General features: G+C 43.5%; 1 protein-coding gene across 1 annotated transcript in view; it reads left to right on the plus strand.

Annotated features, from left to right (window-relative positions):
* The first annotated feature begins 9,215 nt into the window (after positions 1–9,215).
* Positions 9,216–22,611, plus strand: part of LOC126194641 (uncharacterized) — a 183,112-nt gene continuing 169,716 nt past the window's right edge. The window contains exon 1 of the mRNA XM_049932813.1: positions 9,216–9,304. The gene's annotated coding sequence lies outside the window, so the exon portion shown is untranslated. The remainder of the gene's footprint in view (positions 9,305–22,611) is intronic.

Consider the following 22,611-nt stretch of genomic DNA (forward strand, 5'->3'; position numbering starts at 1 on the left):
CTGTTATTTTCTCCAGCCTTTCGAGCTCTTTCTAGCTGACCCTGGACGTGTAAGTTAACTTAGAAGGACCATACGACTGTTCAGAGTTAAAAACAGCCATCCTGAGCAGGTAGAAGGCAGAGAATATGCTACATCCCAAGCTGCAAGAGAGTTGGTAGCGGTCTGTCTGCGTTAAAATTGCTCTTTGCGAGATACTAGAAAAATTATTTTAGGAACAATAAAGGGAAGATAAAATTCAGAAGCCAGATGTAGGCATCAGATTGTGAGAGCTCGGAATTAGCCGGTTTCCTGCAGCCAAGAACGTTTAAAATACTAGTAAAGGAGACTCTGATTGGCTCACAATGAATATTTCTGTAGAAGACACTTGCATTGCATTGGTTAACCATTTCAAAAATCCCTGTTGGTAGGAGTTTCTTAAATTTATTATTGGTTAGAACTCACAATCTGCACCAGCAGATCCAACCGAGTTTTGAAAAGTTAAGTAAGAGAACACTTGCTGCTGGGATGTTAAAGAGATAGTATTTGCTGTTGGGAAATCGTTGAGTACATGCTTGCTGCCGGGACATCAGTTAGGGGTATGTCTGGATATTACAACTGAGTACAGAGGTTGAGCTGGACTCGGAACCTCTAGCTGTTACTGACGCCATCTTCGACATTCACACCGTGTAGGAGGGGTGGGATGAGTCGGCAATGCAATCACTGAATCGAGGGGGATGCGAGGTGGGCTAACTTACATCAGGGATTAACTGCTTAGTTTTAACGTTCATAGCCAGCTAGTTGCTTCCATGATGCGCTTTCACAATTCTACTGGTATTTTTCCAGTCATTTGTCGTAGACACAATATAGTTTCATGTTACGCTTTCATGGGTCCATCTACATTGGCCAAGAATATATTTCATAATTACTATCCTTTTGCCCACTTCTTCTTCTTTCTTCTTTCGTTTCACCCTCTTTGAGGTACGCTGGATCAATCATTTCTTTGTGCGTTGTTCTTTTCTTAGGGCCCAGTATTTCTTCATTCTTTCTGATCTTCTTCTCCTCTCTTCTTCCGAGATGAAGGATTTGGACATTTGTGTGGATTTGTCTTGGAACCTTATGTTTTCATCTTTAGTAATTAATTTAGCAGTTCGATGAATAAGTGAATTTTCTGAAATATTTAATTCCACTAGGTCTTTCTCAGTTTCTTTAAACCAGTTGGGCTTCGTTTTTCGGTTACGGAAGAAGTCAAAGATTTGTTTAGTTAATCTGTTGGAATTCATTCTGAGAAGATGACCATAAAAATTTATTCTCCTTTTTCGCATAGAATCTGAAAGTTTTTCAATTTTCTTGTAGAGAGTTTCATTTTTGATGTATATAATCTTATTATCTTGAAATTTTGGCCCAATGATTTTTCTTAAAATTTTTCTTTCCTTTACCTCAAGTTTCTCCATTTGGCCTTTGAAATTCATGTTAAGTGTTTCTGCTGCATACAGTGCTTCTGGCTTAATCACTGTCTTGTAATGTGTAATTTTGGACCCCCATGAAAGGGATTTTTTGTTGTATGTGTTTTTTGTTTGTTGGAAGGCCAATTCAAGTTTATTTTTTCTGGATTCCATTGCTTTGCTTTCCCCAGCATTCCAAGTAATCCATTCTCCGAGATATTTGAATTCTTTTACTATTTCAATCTTCTGTTCTTGAACTTTGAGGTATTTACATGAGTGCTTGATGTTTGTCAATATCTTAGTTTTTTCAGAGGAGATGTGAAGACCAATTTTAGCTGCTTGTTTCTTTAGTTCAAGGATTTGCTCCCGTGCTTCTTCCATTGTTTCAGCAAACAGGGCCATATCATCTGCAAAAGCAATGCAATTTACTTTAAGGTTCTTCTTTTTGCAACCCAGTCTTTTACCACTCTTAATATTTGTGTTCCATTCCCTGACTACTTTCTCAAGCGCACAATTGAACAGCAACGGTGAGAGCCCATCGCCCTGTCGCACTCCCGTTTTTATTTCAAAGGGTTCCGATAGTTCGCCCATAAATTTAACTTTCGAAAATGTATTTGTTAGGGTCGCTTTTATAATATTAGTTGTTTTCTTATCCAAACCCATTTCTTCCAGGACTGATAACAGAGATTTTCTATCAATCGAATCATATGCTTTTTTGAAATCAATGAAGGAGATTACGTATGTCTTTGCCCTTGATTTTTGGTATGCCATAATGCCCCCCATGAACCATGGACCTTGCCGTTGGTGGGGAGGCTTGCGTGCCTCAGCGATACAGATAGCCGTACCGTAGGTACAACCACAACGGAAGGGTTTCTGTTGAGAGGCCAGACAAACGTGTGGTTCCTGAAGAGGGGCAGCAGCCTTTTCAGTAGTTGCAAGGGCAACAGTCTGGATGATTGACTGATCGGGCCTTGTAACAAAAACCAAAACGGCCTTGCTGTGCTGGTACTGCGAACGGCTGAAAGCAAGGGGAAACTACGGCCGTAATTTTTCCCGATGGCATGCAGCTTTACTGTATGATTAAATGATGATGGCGTCCTCTTGGGTAAAATATTCCGGAGGTAAAATTGTCCCCCATTCGGATCTCCGGGCGGGGACTACTCAAGAGGATGTCGTTATCAGGAGAAAGAAAACTGGCGTTCTACGGATCGGAGCGTGGAATGTCAGGTCCTTTAATCTGGCAGGTAGGTTAGAAAATATGAAAAGGGAAATGGATAGGTTAAAGTTAGATATAGTGGGAATTAGTGAAGTTCGGTGGCAGGAGGAACAAGACTTCTGGTCAGGTGACTACAGGGTTATAAACACAAAGTCAAATAGGGGTAATGCAGGAGTAGGTTTAATAATGAATAGGAAAATAGGAACGCGGGTAAGCTACTACAAACAGCTTAGTGAACGCATTATTGTGGCCAAGATAGATACGAAGCCCACACCTACTACAGTAGTACAAGTTTATATGCCAACTAGCTCTGCAGATGACGAAGAAATTGAAGAAATGTATGATGAAATAAAAGAAATTATTCAGATAGTGAAGGGAGACGAAAATTTAATAGTCATGGGTGACTGGAATTCGAGTGTAGGAAAAGGGAGAGAAGGAAACGTAGTAGGTGAATATGGATTGGGGCTAAGAAATGAAAGAGGAAGCCGCCCGGTAGAATTTTGCACAGAGCACAACTTAATCATAGCTAACACTTGGTTTAAGAATCATGATAGAAGGTTGTATACATGGAAGAACCCTGGAGATACTAAAAGGTATCAGATAGATTATATAATGGTAAGACAGAGATTTAGGAACCAGGTTTTAAATTGTAAGACATTTCCAGGGGCAGATGTGGACTCTGACCACAATCTATTGGTTATGACCTGTAGATTAAAACTGAAGAAACTGCAAAAAGGTGGGAATTTAAGGAGATGGGACCTGGATAAACTGAAAGAACCAGAGGTTGTAGAGAGTTTCAGGGAGAGCATAAGGGAACAACTGACAGGAATGTGGGAAAGAAATACAGTAGAAGAAGAATGGGTAGCTCTGAGGGATGAAGTAGTGAAGGCAGCAGAGGATCAAGTAGGTAAAAAGACGAGGGCTAATAGAAATCCTTGGGTAACAGAAGAAATATTGAATTTAATTGATGAAAGGAGAAAATATAAAAATGCAGTAAATGAAGCAGGCAAAAAGGAATACAAACGTCTCAAAAATGAGATCGACAGGAAGTGCAAAATGGCTAAGCAGGGATGGCTAGAGGACAAATGTAAGGATGTAGAGGCTTATCTCACTAGGGGTAAGATAGATACTGCCTACAGGAAAATTAAAGAGACCTTTGGAGATAAGAGAACCACTTGTATGAACATCAAGAGCTCAGATGGCAACCCAGTTCTAAGCAAAGAAGGGAAAGCAGAAAGGTGGAAGGAGTATATAGAGGGTCTATACAAGGGCGATGTACTTGAGGACAATATTATGGAAATGGAAGAGGATGTAGATGAAGATGAAATGGGAGATACGATACTGCGTGAAGAGTTTGACAGAGCACTGAAAGACCTGAGTCGAAACAAGGCCCCCGGAGTAGACAACATTCCATTGGAACTACTGACGGCCTTGGGAGAGCCAGCCCTGACAAAACTCTACCATCTGGTGAGCAAGATGTATGAAACAGGCGAAATACCCTCAGACTTCAAGAAGAATATAATAATTCCAATCCCAAAGAAAGCAGGTGTTGACAGATGTGAGAATTACCGAACAATCAGTTTAATAAACCACAGCTGCAAAATACTAACACGAATTCTTTACAGACGAATGGAAAAACTAGTAGAAGCCGACCTCGGGGAAGATCAGTTTGGATTCCGTAGAAATACTGGAACACGTGAGGCAATACTGACCTTACGACTTATCTTAGAAGAAAGATTAAGGAAAGGCAAACCTACGTTTCTAGCATTTGTAGACTTAGAGAAAGCTTTTGACAATGTTGACTGGAATACTCTCTTTCAAACTCTGAAGGTGGCAGGGGTAAAATACAGGGAGCGAAAGGCTATTTACAATTTGTACAGAAACCAGATGGCAGTTATAAGAGTCGAGGGGCATGAAAGGGAAGCAGTGGTTGGGAAGGGAGTAAGACAGGGTTGTAGCCTCTCCCCGATGTTATTCAATCTGTATATTGAGCAAGCAATAAAGGAAACAAAAGAAAAATTCGGAGTAGGTATTAAAATCCATGGAGAAGAAATAAAAACTTTGAGGTTCGCCGATGACATTGTAATTCTGTCAGAGACAGCAAAGGACTTGGAAGAGCAGTTGAACGGAATGGATGGTGTCTTGAAGGGAGGATATAAGATGAACATCAACAAAAGCAAAACGAGGATAATGGAATGTAGTCGAATTAAGTCGGGTGATGTTGAGGGTATTAGATTAGGAAATGAGACACTTAAAGTAGTAAAGGAGTTTTGCTATTTGGGGAGCAAAATAACTGATGATGGTCGAAGTAGAGAGGATATAAAATGTAGACTGGCAATGGCAAGGAAAGCGTTTCTGAAGAAGAGAAATTTGTTAACATCGAGTATAGATTTAAGTGTCAGGAAGTCATTTCTGAAAGTATTTGTATGGAGTGTAGCCATGTATGGAAGTGAAACATGGACGGTAAATAGTTTGGACAAGAAGAGAATAGAAGCTTTCGAAATGTGGTGCTACAGAAGAATGCTGAAGATTAGATGGGTAGATCACATAACTAATGAGTAAATATTGAATAGGATTGGGGAGAAGAGGAGTTTGTGGCACAACTTGACTAGAAGAAGGGATCGGTTGGTAGGGCATGTTCTGAGGCATCAAGGGATCACCAATTTAGTATTGGAGGGCAGCGTGGAGGGTAAAAATCGTAGGGGGAGACCAAGAGATGAATACACTAAGCAGATTCAGAAGGATGTAGGTTGCAGTAGGTACTGGGAGATGAAGAAGCTTGCACAGGATAGAGTAGCATGGAGAGCTGCATCAAACCAGTCTCATGACTGAAGACCACAACAACAACAACAATGTTTTTGAGGTTTAGTATTTGTTCCGAACATGATCTGCCCTTTCTAAAACCTCCCTGGTATTCCCCGATTTGCGGATCCAATTGCGGCTCTGCCCTGTTCAGAAGGACTTTAGAAAGAATCTTGTACGTTATATCCAGCAGTGATATTCCTCTGTAATTGTTGGGGTCTGTCTTCAAACCTTTCTTGTGGATAGGGTGGATGAGAGCTGTTCTCCATTCTGCGGGGATCTCTTCTTCTTTCCAGATTTGATCTAAAACACACTTTAGGGATGTAACTGCATTTTTGTCAGCCTTTTTCCATAGTTCGGCCACTATTTGATTTTCTCCGGGCGCCTTGTTGTTTTTAAGTTCTGAAATGACCTTCTGTAGTTCTTCAGTCGTCGGTGGTTCTGAATCCGGCTTCTCACGGTTGTTTGGAATGGATTCAAATTTTTCAAGGATGGGTTCACAATTCAAGAGTTTCTCAAAGTAGCCTGCTAGTATTTTGCAGTTTTCCGTGTTGTTGTGAGCGATGGTCCCATTTACATCTCGAAATTGGAGGATGGGTGCTTTGTATCTTGATAACCTTTGTTTGAAAGTTCTGTAAAAGCTCCTTGTGTTGTTTTTAGCAAATTCTTTATCAATTTGGAGGAGAGTTTTGATTTCATGTGTCTTCTTAATCCTTTTTATATTTTTATCTACCAGTTTTCTAACTGTAATGAAATTCAGTCTACTTTCTTCTGTTTTCTGTGATTGCCAATTTTGCCATGCCTGTTTTCTTGTTTCAATGAGGACATCACATTCCAGCGACCACCAGGTATGGTTTTTACTTTTTTTGTTAGGTTCTATCCGTTCGGCTGTAGTAATGAGGTTTTCCTTGATATCCCCCCAGCTTTGTGTCTGAATGGTTTCTGTTGCTTTTGTGAATTCATCTGATTTTAATATCTTTTCTGTGCTATACTTCCGACCCTTAATTTGTTTCATGCTGCCACTTATAAAATGTTTACATATTTAATTGCGTGGGTGACTGACTTGTCTTCTATTTTATGATAATAAACCACATTTTTATCATGACCGCTATTCTATTTTGTAATTATATGAGCTCATCCATTAATAAAGAGTGATTCAGCTGCCCCTGTGCAACCTGCAATGCCTTCGAAAACCATGCACAAGATTCTCATATTCCCTCGCTCGTTACATGCACACTATTAGTCCTACAGAAAGAGTTTATAGAATCTTTTTGTGGGAAATTATGTTTTCTCTTGAGGCTACAGTTTTCGATTTATTCAACAAAAACGCGTCTGAAGGTCACTTTCATAGGTTTTTCTTGAATAATTCGAAAACTACGGTCTCTGGAGAAGATGTATCTCACTACAAAATTTAGCTAGATTAAATTTCCTTCAAAAAGATAGTATTAATGTTTTTTCTACGGGGCTGATAATTTGCATGTAGTGAGCGAGAGAATATGAAAATCTTACGCGTGGTATTTGAAGGTGTTGCGATTGCATAAAACCCTGCAGCGGGGGCAGCTGGTTCACCTTATATATCGATGTGTGCTGTGGTACACGTACTTTCATGCGTAACTGTGCTACCCCTACTACTTTTCCTTCACTAAGAAGTTCCAGTTGTGAGACATTGTTTTTCTCGCGTTATCTTTTGAGGAGCTTCCCTTCCCTAAAGGTCACCAGGGATCGGTCTTATAGCATCTTACAAGGGAACCTCCCCATCGCACCCCCCTCAGATTTAGTTATAAGTTGGCACAGTGGATAGGCCTTGAAAAACTGAACACAGATCAATCGAGAAAACAGGAAGAAGTTGTGTGGAACTATGAAAAAAATTAGTAAAATATACAAACTGAGTAGTCCATTCGAAGATAGGCAACATCAAGGACAATGCGAATGAAGGAGAGCCGTCGTCCCGTGGTTAGGGAGAGCAGCTATGGAACGAGAGGTCCTAGGTTCAAGTCTTCCCTCGACTGAAAAGTTTAATTTTTTATTTTCAGTTTATGTGACAAACTCTTATGTTTTCATCACGTTTTTGGGAGTGATTATCACATCCACAAGAAAACCTAAATCGGGCAAGGTAGAAGAATCTTTTTACCCATTCGCCAAGTGTACAAGTTAGGTGGGCCGACAACATATTCCTGTCATGTGACGCACATGCCGTCACCAGTGTCGTATAGAATATATCGGACGTGTTTTCCTGTGGAGGAATCGGTTGACCTATGACCTTGCGATCAAATGTTTTCGGTTCCCATTGGAGAGGCACGTCCTTTCGTCTACTAATCGCACGATTTTGCGGTGCGGTCGTAAAACACAGACACTAAACTTATTACAGTGAACAGAGTCGTCAATGAACGAACGACAGATCATAACTTTGCGAAAATAAAGTAAAATTTACACTCGAGGGGAGATTTGAACCCAGGACCTCTCGTTCCGCAGTTGTGGTGCTAACCACGGGACCACGGTGTTCCCCAGTTCATAATATCCTTGATGCTGCCTATCTTGCACATGGACTACTCAGTTCGTATATTTTGTTTATTTTTTTCATAGTTCCACACAACTTCTTCCTGTTTTCTCGATTGATGTGTGTTCAGGTTTTCAAGGCCTATCCACTGTGCCAACTTATAACTAAATCTGAGGGGGTTGCGATGGGGAGGTTCCCTTGTTACGAAAATGCTAAGCAGCTCGACCGACACCTCACAACTGTATGTGGCTTTTAGTATAGACTTTTTTTCCTGTTGAACTGCAGGTCAGGTGAAATTATGTTCGGTCAGAGTATTAGCTGCCCTCTGTAATAAAAAAACTGAGTTCACCGATCAACAACGAACCAAAACGGGTGTCTTACGACGTCCGCGCCGAGCAGATACAACGAACGAAAGAGAACAAAATGAGATTAAAATAAAAAGCGGTCTAAGGCGCTGCAATCATGGACTGTGCGGCTGGTCCCGGCGGAGGTTCGAGTCCTCCCTCGGGCATGAGTGTGTGTGTTTGTCCTTAGGATAATTTAGGTTAAATAGTGTGTAAGCTTAGGGACTGATGACCTTAGCACTTAAGTCCCATAAGATTTCACAGACATTTGAACATTTTTTTGTTACTAGTCTTTAAACATTTTAGTGCCACATGAAAAGCATTTCTCTTTTACAGCATCTTCTCCGGGTGCTTTGCTCTACTTTTTGTCTTCCATCGCCTTTTCTTCTTCTTCTTTTCAGGTATTAGGTGAAATTGCCTGTTACAGTGCACATCGTTGCCGGAGTCGTCCACTATCTCTTCTTCCTTGGCACTTGTAATTTCTGGCCTTTAAAAGGAGTATGTCAGTCTCCATTCTTTCTAGATGCTCGTTCCATTTTCTTCTGTACTCTAGAATTTTATTATTTAGCCCTAAAACTTTAGTTCTTCTCTGATATCTTGATTCCTTGGTCTGTGTCCTATTGTGCACCATTCAACTCGTCTAAGAAGTTTCATTTCTTTCGGTAAACAACTTCAGTGTGTGTGACGATTCGGAGCCCTCTTACCAGCCGTGCTGTGGGACAGAGCTACTGTAGCTTAGGGAAGTACTTGCCCCGCGTCGCCTCCTCCGCAGCAGAGTTTCTTGGCGAGTGCCCGGCAGTAGCAGCAGCGTCCGCCTCTCAGTGTTTACCCCGCGCCGCCCGCTCTGTGTGGGGCCCGCTGATAAGAGCGGCGCGTGGCCGCACATAACGCTAGCCAGCCGTCCGCGCCCACTGGGCGATCCCACTGCTGTTTGAGCAGACTTCTGCGGCAACTCCCTCCTGCCGGCCGCGCCGCGTCGTTAGCCGGCGGCGACGCGACGGCGGGGCAAGGCGGTCTGCACATGGTAAGGCGCCAGCAGCGGCTGCTCCTTATAACGTGACCACGGCAAGTGTGTGTGTGTGTGTGTGTGTGTGTTTGTGTGTATGTGCGCGCAAGAGAGAGAGAGAGACAAATAGAAAAAGGAACTCTCACGGAATTTTGTGAACGTACTAGACGAGTTCCCTGCACTCCCCTGGTAGGATTTATTCCCATTTTCATTATACTCCCATCGCTGTCCATCTTCTCCTCTCTCTCTCTCTCTCTCTCTCCATCTCCTCTTCCCCTCTCTCTGTCCGTTTTCTCCTTTTTCCTTTCTCCATCTCCTCCTCTCTCTATCCATCTCCTCCCCCTCCTCCAACTCTCTCTCCATCTTCCCCTCCACCCTCTCTCTGCCCATTTCCTCCTCCCCGTTCTCTGTCCACCTTCCGCTCCCCTCACTCACTGTTCCTCTCTTCCTCTTTCCACCCATGACCTCCTCTTTCCTTTCTCTGTCCATCTCCTCCATCTCTCTCTATCTTCTCCTCCCCCCTCTCTCTGTCCATTTCGTCATCCCTACTCTCTCTGTCCACCTTTCCCCCCTTTGCTTTCATTTCCTCCTGTTCCCTTTCTCTCTCCATCTTCTCTTCCCCTCTCTCTCTCTGTCCATGTCCTCCTCCCTGTTCTCTGTCCACATCCCCCTCCCCTCACTCAATGTCCATCTCTTCCTCCTCCCTCTTTCTGCCCGTGTCCTCCTCTTTCCTTTCTCTGTCCATCTCCTCCTCCTCCTCATCCATCTATCTCTCCATCTTCTCTTCCCCTCTCTCTCTGTCCATGTCCTCCTCCCTGTTCTCTGTCCACATCCCCCTCCCCTCACTCACTGTCCATCTCTTCCTCTTCCCTCTTTCCGCCCATGTCCTCCTCTTTCCTTTCTCTGTCCATCTCCTCCTCCTCCTCCAACTGCATCTTCCTCTCCCCCCTCTCTCTGACCATATCCTCCTCCCTACTCTCTCTGTCCACCTTTCTCCCCTTCACTCTCTCTTCACTTTCTCCTTTTCCTTTTCTCTCTCCATCTTCTCCTCTCTCTGTCCATCTCCTCCTCCTCCTCCTCCTCCTCCTCCTCCTCCTCCTCCATGTCTCCATTTTCTCTTCCCCTCTCTCTCTGTCCATGTCCTCCTCCCTGTTCTCTGTCCCCCTCCCCTCACTCACTGTACATCTCTTCCTCCTCCTTCTTTCTGCCCATGTCCTCCTCTTTCCTTTCTCTGTCCACTCCTCCTCATCCTTCTCCATCTCTCTCTCTCTCCTCCCTATTCTCCATCCACCTTCCCCTCCCCTTGCTCTCTGTTCATCTCCTCCTTTTCCCTTTCTCTGTCCTCCTCCTTCTCCATCTCTCTCTCCCCATCTTCTCCTCCCCCCTCTCTCTGTCCATGTTCTGCTCCCTACTCTCTGTCCACCTTCCCCTCCCCTTCCTCACTGTCCATCCCCTTCTCTCCATCCATCTCCTCCTTTTTCCTTTCTCTGTCCATCTCCTCTTCTCCCCTCTCTCTGTTCATCTCCTCTCTTCCATTTCTGTCCATTCCCCCTCCACCTCCCTCTGTCAACCTCATCCTTCCCCCTCTCTGTCTATCTCCTCCTTCCCCTTCTTTCTCCGCTTTATCACCCCTACTCCAGTAGAATGTTACTGGTTGTTAAACCCACAGTATTTTCTTCCAGAAGTTCGGCTGAAATCGATCCAGGAGTTTAGGAGGATCTTTTTACCTCCAGCTTTGCCTGTGAATGCACGTGTAACATATATTAATATATTTCTCTCATATTTGTACACATATTTCATCTGTATCTCTATCGTAGATCACCAGTTTCATTCTTACTCAACTCTATGTTTATAATGCCATATCTTTGAACTATGTGTCTTACCATAATATAATTTTGCAGCTGCATCCAATGATGTATCTGAATACTGTGCGCGAAATGTCTTGCCAGTAGCGTTGGTACTACAGAAGTTATAAGTTAATATATCATGCATGATGCGGGAGTTTTTTACGCATGTCATTGTTTGTGAAGTCGCATCTCCTGAACTATATCATACTGTTGCAGGCGCATTCCGTGGTATATGTCAATACTGTCTGCAAAAAGTATTGCGAATAAAGTTAGTAGTAAAGAACTACAGCGTTGTAATAAAACTGAAAAACCATAGCTGGATTACACAACGTCAGTACAGTCATTTCAACAATGTATAACAGTACGTATTTTGGAACCTAAAGATGTTATGTTAAGGAGAAGGGACTTACTTTTGATAGAGTGTATAGATCATCTAAATTTCTGCACAACATAATGCAAAATGGAAGAAATAGCTAAACAGCTTCATTTACAGCTCTTCTTGTACAGTCTTATATTACTAGCTGATTCATAACTTATACATTATATGTCATGTTACACGTACAAATGAAACATTCACTGTGATGTTAAAGCACTAAAAATATGCCGAATATTCTCATGGGGCATATTAGACAGACTAAAAGCTGAAATTTGCGTTAGTAAATTATTAACGGTTCAAAAATAATACACTACGTTGAAGTTCTAGTACATCGTACACACATAAAAATAAAATATCCAGATTAGTTGTCAGTAGAACTGAATAACGGTCCACATTGCAATAATTATTTATTTAATGATTCCGGTACCCGGTTTCGGTCTACGTTACCACCTTCATACCAGAAACTGCTTGATGACGTATGGAGCCGGTTTACGGAGCTGTCGTGGCTACCAACAGGTACTAGGAAACAACTGAGTTGTTAATTGATACCCATTGGTACTCACAGCAGCTCGGTGACCCTGCTCCACACGACACCAACGAGTTCTGAGTCTGAAGATAGTCTCTTAGACCGAAATCGGTTATAGGAATTATTAAATAAATAATTATTACAATCTGAAGCCAGTTCACGCAGGGGCTGTGAGTACTAACAGGTACCAGTAAACAACTGAGTTGTTGACTAGTACCTGTTGGTACTCGCAACAGCTCCGTGAACCGACTTCACACACCATCAAGGAGTTTCCGGTCTGAGGTTGATCGCTTGGACCGAAACCAGTTACCGGAATTATTAAGTAAAAAATTATTGTGATCGGGACTGTTTTTCCGTAAAACTATAATTCTTGAGGTGTCTCGATGTCTTTGTAATTCTGGCAGAGACGGCAAAGAACTGGAATATCAGCTGGACGGAATGAATATTGTCTTGAAAAAGTTTACATAAGATGAATATCACTCCCGGCGTCCATGGAAAGGTCCATCTTTGCAACCACGACACCATGCAGGGCGGTACAGATGGGCCCAACAACATGCATCACGTTCTCTTCACCGATGAGTGTTGCATATGCCTTCAACCAGACAATCGTCGGAGACATGTTTGGAGGCAACCCGGTTAGGCTGGACGCCTTAGACACACTGTCCAGTGAGTGTCGCAAGGTGGAGGCTTCCTGCTGTTTTGTCATCCTCCGTCCGATAGTGAAACCATATCGGCAGCATATTGGCGTGGCATTCGTCTTCATGGACGTCAATTTGTGCCTCCATCGTGCACATCTTTTGAATGGCTTCCTTCATGATAATGAATTCTCTCGACTAGAGATGCCAGCATGTTCTCCAGACATGAACCCTACCGAACATGCCTGGGATAGATTGAAAAGGGCTGTTTATGGACGACGTGACCCACCAACCACTGTGAGGGATCTACGACGAATCGCCGTTGAGTAGTGGGACAATCTGGACCAACAGTGCGTTGATGATTTGTGGATAGTATGCCACGACGAATACAGGCATGCACCAATGCAAGAGGACATGCTACTGGATATTAGAGGTACCGGCGTGTACATCAATCTGGACCACCACCTCTGAATGTCTCGCTGTATGGTTGTACAACATGCAGTGTGTGGTTTTCATGAGCAATAAAAAGAGCGGCAATGATGTTTATGTTGATCTCTATTCCAATTTTCTGTACAGGGCGCGGAACATTCGCAACCGAGGTGATGCAAAACTTTTTTTGACGTGTGTATATGTCTCAGGTTTAATGCAGACGCGATTTCGCTGCGGTAGGGATAACAGACGCATCACTATGTGACTCAAATGGCGCGGCATCTGGAAGTGTACTGTAAAGTAGAAGTATGCGGGACGGTACGAGTCTTGAGGACAAAACGTCTAAATTGCACACATATTCGCTGTGAAATGTTGGTTGTATATGGACCAAATGGAATGTAGCTTCCATGCGTAATGAAGTGGTGCTGACAACTTGACCAACGCTGCACGGACGTGGGTGATGCTGATCGATAAGGAAGACCTTGACATCGACCACGGACGACAATGTCCAGCCAATCGAAGAACTGATTCGCAGCAGTCGCAGATTTTCCATAAACGATGTGGACGTTCACACAGCGGTTCTTGAATGGCTTGTAAGAGAGTCCGCAGATGATGGTATAAGGATTGTACGTAATAACTGTTCTTTAAAGAAAGAACCACGCTTTTCCACCCGAGTTTTGCGATAACTAAGCCAGTCCATTCTTGAACTGACTTAGTGAGCCGCCGCGTAGGGATTCTTCCTACCTGTTATGTGGAAATCCTCTCGCAGTTTTATGTCCCCTTTACAGAGCCGTAGCAGCGCCGTCGGATTCTGAAAGTGCAATATTTGCACACGGGATGTCATTATGGCGCGTTTATTTAAAGAACACCGTAAAATGAACTATTTCACACGGATTATAAGCTAGCTATTAATGTCACGAGAGCATGCACTACCGCATTACTAGATCGAAAGGCATCATGTCGACGCCTGACGACTATGGTGCACAGTGTGTCACTTGAGCGTACAATCAGTATAGTTCGTATAAGATCGTACACCTTCGGTTATGCCAAAATTATTCATTCGTTTATTAATATCAACGTTTCCTGTCGTTTTAAAATTGCTGAGAGATAGTATTTATGACCCGTAGACTCCTCATAACGTGACAAAAGGCAACTTTTGTTAGCAAATATTTATTAATAACGATTACTTGAATCGCGCCAGAATAAATGTTATTTCCCTCCGTATCTCTCTGCTGACGTCACGAGTGATTCCTGCATCGGTACCTCGTTCCACTGGCTTTGAGAGCACCAGATGGCCAACCACCTCTGTTAGCCATCTAGGGAACCTACCGCTCGCGCTTTACTCCTTACCTACTGAAGCGCTGATACGTTCACGTCACATACGTGAAATAGCAAAACCAGAAATAAAGTAAAATACGCTCTTATCTGCAAATAAGGGGTACCTTACAGGCTCCGTGACCAAGGAGTAGATTTCTGTCATCGGGAAATTAAAGTACTGTCATTGCTTCCCGACTGCTATTTACAGACACTTGGTAACGATGCTGAAAAGTAGTGTCATGTATATGTGTCCTTTGAAAAGTAGTGTAGCTTTCAATTGAAGTTACTTGGCCTGTCGTAACAATATGTAACTTACGTTTTGAAGCCCCCTCATAAATTTAAGTGTTAAATAGTCGTTTGTGAAGGTACTTGTCTGGAGTGTAACCTTGCACGGAAGTGAAACGCGAACAATAAGCACTTCAAATGAGAGGAGAATAGAAGTATTTGAAATGCTGTGATACAGAAGAACGGTATTGGCGGGGGGGAGGGGGGGGGAGGGGGGGGAGGGGGGGGGAAAATTGTAGAGGGAGGCCAAGGGATGATGAATACAGTAACCAAGTTCAACTGGATGTGTGCTTCAGTAGTTATTTGGAGATGAAGAGGCTAATGTGTTGAGTTCCATCAAACAAGTCTAGTCTTCGGACTGAAGTCCACAACAACACCACATGATTACTGAATACCGTGAAACAATTTATTTATTGACAGAAAAATGGCATAATACTCACATGTTGATCTTGCAGATTTACGCAAGGAGTATCATCATTATCAGTCATTTGAAATCCTCTGTCGGCTAGAAACCCGCTCCATTCTTCTGCACACATTCACGCTGCTCCTGTGCGTTCTCTATACGCTTCCGTGGCTGAGTGGCCAGAGGGTCTGACTGCCATGTAGGGGGATCCGAGTTCAATTCCTGGTATTGCGAGGGATTTTTTCGTCGTGGGAGGCCTGGAAAGTGTATCTTACAGTGTCATTAGGCTATTTGAAAAGCCAGTTGTGTGAGAAGTAGCGGTTTCAAGGTCTGAATGCTGACAACGGCCGTGAGAGCGATGTGTTGACCACATACCCCTCCATAGAGCTTCCAAATGACGCTAGAGGTTGACAGAGCATAGCGTGGTTTTCGGGGACTGATGGGAGAATTACATTCTTGACATACCCACTATCCATTAGGTCGACGTTTCGGTCTTTGCTCACTCTTCCAGTCCAACAAAGAACTTCCCTACCCCATGTTCCGTCCACTCGTCTGGCTACCGTCCTTCCCTCCTCTATTTTTATCACAGCTATAATTTCACTGCAGTCTGTTGCCTGGCCAATTTACTCGCTTAGCTGTATCTCCCAATAATTCGTAAAATCAACATTTTGGCGGCGGCTTAAATTTCTCGTACAAGTTTCACGTGTTTGCCTTGAGAAAAGTTTTTCTGTATACGATACAGCATAGGGGTCTGCATTATTGACATACGACGGTCATTCAATAAATAACGCCCCACATTTTTTTATCAGAACATACACTCCTGGAAATTGAAATAAGAACACCGCGAATTCATTGTCCCAGGAAGGGGAAACTTTATTGACACATTCCTGGGGTCAGATACATCACATGATCACACTGACAGAACCACAGGCACATAGACACAGGCAACAGAGCATGCACAATGTCGGCACTAGTACAGTGTATATCCACCTTTCGCAGCAATGCAGGCTGCTATTCTCCCATGGAGACGATCGTAGAGATGCTGGATGTAGTCCTGTGGAACGGCTTGCCATGCCATTTCCACCTGGCGCCTCAGTTAGACCAGCGTTCGTGCTGGACGTGCAGACCGCGTGAGACTACGCTTCATCCAGTCCCAAACATGCTCAATGGGGGACAGATCCGGAGATCTTGCTGGCCAGGGTAGTTGACTTACACCTTCTAGAGCACGTTGGGTGGCACGGGATACATGCGGACGTGCATTGTCCTGTTGGAACAGCAAGTTCCCTTGCCGGTCTAGGAATGGTAGAACGATGGGTTCGATGACGGTTTGGATGTACCGTGCACTATTCAGTGTCCCCTCGACGATCACCAGTGGTGTACGGCCAGTGTAGGAGATCGCTCCCCACACCATGATGCCGGGTGTTGGCCCTGTGTGCCTCGGTCGTATGCAGTCCTGATTGTTGCGCTCACCTGCACGGCGCCAAACACGCATACGACCATCATTGGCACCAAGGCAGAAGCGACTCTCATCGCTGAAGACGACACGTCTCCATTCGTCCCTCCATTCACGCCTGTCGCGACACCACTGGAGGCGGGCTGCACGATGTTGGGGCGTGAGCGGAAGACGGCCTAACGGTGTGCGGGACCGTAGCCCAGCTTCATGGAGACGGTTGCGAATGGTCCTCGCCGATACCCCAGGAGCAACAGTGTCCCTAATTTGCTGGGAAGTGGCGGTGCGGTCCCCTACGGCACTGCGTAGGATCCTACGGTCTTGGCGTGCATCCGTGCGTCGCTGCGGTCCGGTCCCAGGTCGACGGGCACGTGCACCTTCCGCCGACCACTGGCGACAACATCGATGTACTGTGGAGACCTCACGCCCCACGTGTTGAGCAATTCGGCGGTACGTCCACCCGGCCTCCCGCATGCCCACTATACGCCCTCGCTCAAAGTCCGTCAACTGCACATACGGTTCACGTCCACGCTGTCGCGGCATGCTACCAGTGTTAAAGACTGCGATGGAGCTCCGTATGCCACGGCAAACTGGCTGACACTGACGGCGGCGGTGCACAAATGCTGCGCAGCTAGCGCCATTCGACGGCCAACACCGCGGTTCCTGGTGTGTCCGCTGTGCCGTGCGTGTGATCATTGCTTGTACAGTCCTCTCGCAGTGTCCGGAGCAAGTATGGTGGGTCTGACACACCGGTGTCAATGTGTTCTTTTTTCCATTTCCAGGAGTGTATTTATTGTTAAGAGTCAGAATTTGGTAGTAATATACATCAACATTTCTTGTACATGTCCTATTCTTCTACGTAGTCTTCATCACGTTCTGTGGCCGTACGCCAACGTTGTGGAAGAGCATATATTCCCTGCTGGCAGAAGTACCTCTTTGAATATCCGAGAGTCTCGATCATTGCAGACGCAATTCCAATCCTGACCGACAACTGTAGAGCCAATTATCGAGTTCTGGTGCGCCGGTCGGTACGAATAATGGCATTCGCAGGATTCAGCACGTCTGGAGCAGTGGCTGTGACAGGACGTCCCGAGCGTGGCTGATCATGGAGCTCTGTTTCTGCATTTCCTGGTGCTGTAACTTTATTTACCTATCTCCCAGCAGTACTCCTATCAACTGCAGCATCTCCATACACTGCACACAAACGTTTACGGATGTGCACCACTGTTTCTTTTTTTGTACACAAGAATTCAATAACAGCACGTTGCTTGCAACCTGAGTCGTATTTAGACGCCATTTTGACGCTGTACTACGGATCTGCCATTTGTCAGAACGGTTTTAAACTTCACCTGCGTACAGAACAAACATCAAGTGTGAAGCAACAACAGGAACGTTTGTCTATGTATATTAATGGCATTTTAAAGAAACGTGGGACATTACTTATTGAACGACCTTCGTATGTCATACCGAATATGAGCTGGATTTCAGCTTTTGTTACTATTTAAAGCGTCATTGACATATACGCTTTTATAAGATGTACACAGAAGAGCGTGATATCTGAAGCCGATAGCGAGTTCTGTTTTCGTCACGATGTCGTTCGTTTTTAAAATTATTTCTCAGTGTCGTACACATTTGTTCACGGTTTCCTTTGCCCCTCACCCCGACAGAAATTAATTTTGCTTACATTTAAGATACACTCGTTAGTACTGTATCGTAGGTGAGTTATCGGCTCCTCAACAGCTGACGATAATGAAACAAATGCTCCGCGCCATGGTGAGAATTACTGCGAATGCAAGGATGTTGGCGACCAGAGTCCAATGCATGTTTATCTCTGTAGTAGATAAGAAGATGTATTTGTCATTTCTGAAAACTTAAGAGGCTTATGAAGCCATGAGTACGTGGTAAAATCGCCACCTGAAAATAATATTTTTATCTTCACAGGCTTTGCTTCTAAGCGATACTTCACAGTGCAAAAGGCGAAACGATCGCATTCCATAACTTTCCGCTGAAGATAAAAGCAGCCAACAGTTAAGCGACGAATATTAATAGGAACTGCATTAACATCTTTTAAAGATAGCATTCAAAAACATGTGTCATGTTTCTTAAAGTATTAGAATAGACTGTACGAGAACAATGAACAAATTAACATTGTATAACAAGCTTTTTGTGTTCATTAGATCGTGAACAAAAACATTTACAATATTTTGCCGAAATAGTCATTTACAGACATACTTTGGTGTTCACAATGACTTTGAATAGTCTCCATATCGCTGCAAGGTTGTCTTGCAACCATATGTCCTATATTATCGTACCGTGGGTCACAACACGACAGCAAATTGAAGAATTCCGGCCAGGCAAAAAGTTGGTGCTGATATCAACGATATTCAGTTTTGCTATGTTGGAATACCTGGCACAAATATCAGTTTAAGTTACTGAATGGTTCTGTCTTTGCTGCCTAAAATGGCAAGCCCAAAAATTATTACCGAGATAACTGACTTTGAAATTTGAAGTAACATGGTATATCGAATTATTTGCACAAAATAATTCAATAATCATGTTAATACATTTTTTATTTTATTAGACATAAAAAATGCCCACAAGGGCACTTCAGGGATGGGATGAAAACACTGTCTCACACTGCGGCGCTGGGTTGATTTTAACCCCCATGGAGACACTAGTCTTCAGAACTATTATTGTGGACGAAACAAGCGTTTGAGTTCCTTTAACGCATTACAAGTCGTAATTTTTCAGAGATGATCTTTACTTTAGTACAATCGGCGTCGCCTCACTAGAACTGAGATATGTTATGTTACACTCTAAATACAGGCATTGAGCTGCAACTTAATGGTAACTAATACATTAGACGTTGCGAGAAGCAGTGATGTTTCATCACACAAAGTATTAAAAACAACAGAGAAAAAATGAATCAGTTCTAAACTCCTTAATATCTGTATCAACCATGTACTTGTTCAGTCAAGAAAGATAGGGTCGTCAAGATAGGTGAAAATAGAAAACGATCGTTCATGATGGTTACAAATGACCTTGATGATATGACAATAAGCTTGATGAGACGTTTCGCTGACGATGCAGTGATATGTGAAGAAACCCTAATGCGAGAGAATTATAGTGAAGGACAGGAAGTTGATTGGCAACATACATGGTGTAATTTATCTTCGTGAGTGGAACCCTAGGAACGTTCGTCTGTATTTCATTAATATAGTTTTGGATAATCCATTCACTGTTTTATTGATAGTTTTTAATTCGCATTATCATTTCAAAATTATATAATCAGTTTTGGTTGGTACGCTCCACGGTCAGTTTGGGTTCCGTTCCTGCTGGCATAACTTTAAGTGACTTTTGCTTACGTGGCAAAGTCGATACCAGTGTTTACCGGTTATCAATGCATAGATGTATTTCACTGCATCCATATAAATCTGATTTATTTCCCAGATGCATCAGATGATGGAATGTGTATTCCGCAATCGATCATGTACGTTGTGTAAATAATCAATATCAATGAAGTAACGCCTGAGGAAATCTGTAATCTTTCACATAATGCAATGCATTGCAGCTGCGTGCCTCCTTAATGCTATCTTCAGTAATGATGAAGAGATCAAAATAATGAACAATACTTGGATTTTTGTACATTGGTGCAGGTATATCATTTGATGTGCAAGAGTGTCACGTACACGATAACGAAAATAACAAGAACAAAAACTGCGATAAGTATGGAATAAGGCAATCAAGTTTCTGAAGAGAATAAAATACAAAATAATGGATAAAACAATTGAGGACCTCGTAGCTAACGATCAATTGCGCCAGGCAAAGGCGCCAGAGAGGCAGTTCTGACTTAACGCTACATAATGAAAGCAGGACTTGAAGAAACTCGATACATTCGTAGAAAATGTCTGTAGCGCTTGTACTATCAAGATACGTAAATGAACTTCCTGTCCTGATTGATATGATTTCCATATTAGAAGATAAGAGAAATATTACGTGAAAATATTTTGTCTCTAGACCGTGGAGACATTGGACTCCTATCTTACTACAGATATTTCTTTTCTCTTAGGATTATACAGCAAACGTGTTGCAAATAACTATTTGGTACATTGACCTACGTTTCGACACATACTAAGAGTCTCTTCATGAGAATGAAGCTAGGCACACGTAGCAGAGGCTGGAACGTGTTTTACTTTATTTTTGACTTGAGCATAGCTGCTCTAAATTCTGACCTTAGCTTTTCTCACAACGTCACTTACGGTTCTTAAAAATTTCACTCTGATGAAGACACCCTTAGTAGATGTCGAAACCTAGGTCAATGTACTAAACAGTTGTTTGCAACCGATTGGCTGTATAATCCAATGTGGAAACTACTGTATGGTTGCTAAGAAACAGCCATGTTTAAAACTGACAGGTATTTCTGTTTTTCAGAAAAAGCATTGCAATAAGGGACATGGGGAAAGCTACAAACAATCAGTAAACTTAAAGAATCAGTGCATACTGATAATCGACAACAGAGTAAATACGGGGTAGCATAGGATGACATCTATTCACGAATCTGGATTTCTCATCGACAAGCCGATTGTCCGTAGTAAATACCAAAAGCAATAAAAATTATGAGTCAAGAAGTAACTGGTCCTCCAGTCGCTACTGTATCCCACTTAGTGAAATGAGATGGACTGTCAGAAGTAACTAATAAGAGAAATCGTGGTTGGCCTCAAGGAATTCAGAAGAGGTCATAATGGGCGGCAAGCTAACAGTTGGTAGCACAGCGTGAGCGCTGCAGTCACCTTGCAAAGCGAGCTGCGGACTCGCGTCACTATGGAGCGTGAAGTAGACGCGCGCATACTGTCGTGGCGCGACCTTACAATTACTTCATTATTTGGTTTTTCTGCTATCCGTCACCTTTATTTATGTTCAATTTAACACACTGCAACGTGTTCCAGTCATGATTTGCTCATGAGAGGCATACAGATACTTGAAGATAATATATTTTAGACTAAATTAACATGTAACTGTTTTGTACTCTGTTCTGCTGCTGGAGCAGTTACTGGGGTATTTGGGGGGAGGGGGGGGAGGGTCAGAAATTGATGTCCAGACTTGTCTTTTAGCGTCGATCTGTCCCTCGTTGTTATGATTGATACCACAGCAACTTTGACGTCCCAATGCTTCACCTGCATCGGTGGTACACTGGCGCAGCTGTTGTTCAATGTAACACCTTTGCTGCTGTGAATTTATATAAGACTGAGTGGCGTACCAGCTGTCGACGGGCTGCGATTTATCCTGAGTGGTTTGACCTTATTTCTTTAGCAACCCATACAAACTTGGATGCACCTAGTCAGAGTCATCAGTCGAAGTGGACACTGCACAAAGGGGCCTAAGAACAAGCCTCCCCCAGCAGTTTGTTAATTACACTGCAGGCCACCGTAAATGCAACACCCTGAAGGAAGCATCCGAATCAAGTGAAATTTACACCATGGGTTTGCAGCGATGAGATATGCAACTGATTAGAATTTCAGCGCAGACGCACATCACGCGCGCCTGTGGAGCCACCTCATAGCGCCATTTAAGGCTTGGCGATTTCGACGAGTGTACCTTCGGCACGTGTGTTTACCTTGTGGTTGTTTCACAAGACGATCAGTTATGCCTCGTAGACAACAGCGAACATCTTTTGATCAAGTATCCGAGTTCGACAGAGGAAGGATAGTGGCTTACCGAGATTGTGGATTATCATACAGAGAAATCGCTAGTCGTGTTGGACGAAACCAAACAACTGTAATGCGGATATGTGACCGTTGGATGCAGGAGGGTACGACGGACCGACGTGGTCGATCGCATTCATCTCGGTACACCACTGCACGTGCTGATAGGCAAATTGTGCGCATGGCAGTGACGGATCGCTCAGTGACATCCCGAACCATAGCACAGCACATTGCGTCTGTAACGCATCATCCAGTGTCTGCGCGTACCATTCGACGCCGTTTACAGCAGAGTGGTCTGTCCGCAAGACGTCCATTGCTTCGTCTACCATTGACGCAGAACCACAGACGTCTCCGT

This window comes from Schistocerca nitens, chromosome 7 (genome assembly GCF_023898315.1).
Source record: "Schistocerca nitens isolate TAMUIC-IGC-003100 chromosome 7, iqSchNite1.1, whole genome shotgun sequence".
In the NCBI taxonomy this organism is placed as follows: Eukaryota; Metazoa; Arthropoda; class Insecta; order Orthoptera; family Acrididae; genus Schistocerca; species Schistocerca nitens.